The following is a 3,235-nucleotide window of genomic DNA, read 5'->3' on the forward strand; positions in this document are numbered from 1 at the left end:
AAAGCTGGGATGCATAACAAGTAGCCAGAACACTAACATCGACTTTCTACCCTCGTTATATAAGCACGTCCATGCAGATGCGGCAGGAGGTGCTGGTAAAGGAGATCCCCCAAAACCGCGTTGGAAAATTCTCTCTCTCTCTCTCAAGAAGGAGAGGCCCACAGGTTCCTGGTTTAACGCTACTTCCATACAGCCACGGCAGACATCACTCTCTGCAGACAGACCCGCTGCAGCCCCCCCCAAATTCCCTTATTTGCAGAGAAGTCTCCATTGAGAGACTTTTCAACATTAAAAGGAGATAAAAGTAGGGAGGGTAATTATCTATGTTGGATTTTTAATGAACGATTCATACCCAGCATTGTGTGGTTTCTTGTACCATTTTTAGCTCTTGATATTTATACATCCAAACCCTAGCTCTCTGTAGCCAGTGGTAATACGCAATCTGATGACGTTTCTTATACGGGCAGCCTTCTCCACAGTTCTCTAGGTGCACATGCTCTGCAGTCTGCCACGTTCCCGGGCTCTGCCCCACGTGATGGTATTTACAGCAAGAGACCAAGGGCTTGCTCCCCGTAAGTGTCAAATGGCCTTTACTGACTTTCTGTTTCTTGCTTAGTTAGCACATTATTCTTCAAGGAAATACTATGCTTTCCCTAGCCTTGATCCGTTCTTTCTTTTCCATGATTTCAGACTGACCTATACCCCGTTCACATATTTGTCTGCTCATTTCAAGTGATGAATGATTTTCTGTTACTGCTGCATGTGCACTTTCTGAGCTTTCTCATCTTGTCTTAAATGCTACCTGAGCTGATCTTGAGCAGCCCACACTAACAGAGTTAAAAACACTACTCATTTCTACTGATTAAAAACTCCTAGTTCTCTCTTTGAATGCCACTTCCCACAAGCCTGTCTGCTGTGTTAAATATTCTGCCCACACAGGCTTCTCAATGCAAAATGCCAGCTTCTTCACCTCCCTAGAAAAGCTAAGTACCTTTACCATAAACTTACATATGAGTTTTTCTGAAGTGACAGCATCAGACCATTTTATTATGCCCAAACTTGCATGAACCAGGCATACAATGGGGAAAACCAAAATCTTTGCCTGAAGGAATTCCAACAAAATAAGGATTTAAATCTGAGGATTTGCAAACAGGTAAAGCAAAGGTGCATCGCATCTGGCCGGCGAAGGGCGGGCTGCTGTGGTGTGGCCACCGTGTCTGCATAGGGACCTCCATAATGCCATCTGTATGCTGGAAGCTGCCCGAAACAAGGCGCTCTCCGGGAGTGCCAAACAGCCGGACGGGCCCTTCCTTACACGAGTTGGTTGGGCGCGTTTTGGCCAGATGCCGATGAGGTTACACAGACTGCTGAGAGAAGGTCTGCTCAGAGCAGCTCCTCACCTCATAACGAGCCCGTGTGCCATTGTGCGCCTACAATGAAGACTAGAGAATCCCAGGCAAAACCACACAGAAGTTTTCGTTTGTAAGGATTCCAATAAAAGATTAATTAAAAAAAACCCCAACCAACACTACCAGGACACAAACACTACTCTACATCCTGCTTTACAGCCAAACACACAAATAATATACTCAAAAAACCAAATAAGCAGCAATAGGCTATAGGTAGGCCTCCAGCGTAACTTTTTTTTTTTTTTTGCTTCTTTAAGGTTATCAACTGTTGGAAGCCACAGCAGAAAAAGCTCAGTTGCCACCAGTGACCACGTAGGTCTGTCCAGCCTAGCCAGCAGCCTCGCTGCCCTGAGGTCCCCTTCTGGAGACAGATGGGGAGAGGGTCCCTGCTCACAGGGGTGGTCTCACCAGCCCAAGAGACGTTTCCTAAACACAAGACACTGCTTTAAAAGACTCACCTGACACCTTGCTTTCCAGAACATACTCAAGTAAAAGCACCACATACAATACAACAGAAATTGAGATAGCCTCAAAGAAAAAAAATGCAAATATACCTTTTTTCCCCCATCAATAAGTATTATCAGTAAAAAAAATGTTTTATTAAGGCATTGAAAATCTTAGCTTTTACCTCAACAATCTCAGTGCCTCTATGAATAGCAGTCACCCTTTTAACAAACATTGCCACTGAAGGTGAAAGGAGAGATTCGCCCCGAATTTGTAAGTGATTCCGGGGTGGGGCTAATAAGCGCAGCTGGAGCCTCCCTGTTCTGCAGAGTGACAACAAGCAAGAGAGCACGTGGAGGTGTGATGGGATAACGGGCTGATTTTTGTGATGGTGAGTTATTTTAGGAGTAAAATGTCTTCTTACAGAGAACAAGAAATCGATTTTATTTTTTCTTGGTTTTACAGCAGGACTAATGGAGCCGTGCTTATGATACCATTGACCGTGAGGCCTTTCTCATCAAAGCAAGTAATTGCCCAGCAGTTGCCAGCAAACCCTTATGGGAGAGCATGCATTTATATGCTAGGGAGCAGCTAAGACAATGTGCTCCCCTAGAGTTCTGTTATGTAAAAATTGAAAAGTATGTAGAATTCTGAACTTTCTAAAATTCAGATTTAAATAGTTAAATAATTTCTAAAGCTAGCAGGTAGGAACCATGGTGGTACTTGCCTGATGTAGGAAACATTTATCATTGTTTTCATTCTCTTGTGATTATTTATATCAAAATATTAACTTTTTAAATTATTGGTCTATGTATGACAACTAGTGTGGTCATTTGTTTTTTGTTGTTTGTTTTTTTTTTTAAGTAAAGCAAATGAGGATAACCAGACAAACGCATCAGGAACCTTTAAAGATGTTTGCTTTCTGCCCTTTTCTCTGACAATGTCAAGAAATCTGATGCCACTTCACCTATTTGTCACAGTATATGTACACATATATATGCGCATATATATTCTCGCTTTATTTCAGCAGATGTCAATTACCCAAGCATCTATAATTTATTTTAGGAACAGCATTTGATTGGGTCTCGGTTGGCTTAATGTTTTAATTACTGTCCAATCCACCGTGAGATTTCTCCCCAGAAAATGAAGGGAGCTAAAATCCTATACCATTTCCATAATTGGTGATTTTTAAGACCCAATCTATTGATTTTCCTGCAGTAAGAATCCCTTTGCTGCGATAGGTCCCTGGCTAACAACTGTTTCGGCCGTTAACGAAGGAAGAGGTGGAAGCGACGGCACCTTACGCGTGGGCGTTAGATGGCCGCGGTCCGTGGCGCTCCTCCGGGCCGGCAGGGGGCAGCACGCCGGGCGGGGGCGACAGG

The 3,235-nt window shown here is 43.5% G+C and overlaps 1 protein-coding gene across 1 annotated transcript in view; it reads left to right on the forward strand.

Annotated features, from left to right (window-relative positions):
• RPL5 (ribosomal protein L5) overlaps positions 1-3,235 on the forward strand; it is an 18,057-nt gene that overhangs the window by 7,562 nt on the left and 7,260 nt on the right. The gene's annotated exons all lie outside the window — the stretch shown is intronic.

This window comes from Charadrius vociferus, unplaced genomic scaffold (genome assembly GCF_000708025.1).
Source record: "Charadrius vociferus isolate BGI_N301 unplaced genomic scaffold, ASM70802v2 scaffold163, whole genome shotgun sequence".
NCBI classification, from domain to species: domain Eukaryota; kingdom Metazoa; phylum Chordata; class Aves; order Charadriiformes; family Charadriidae; genus Charadrius; species Charadrius vociferus.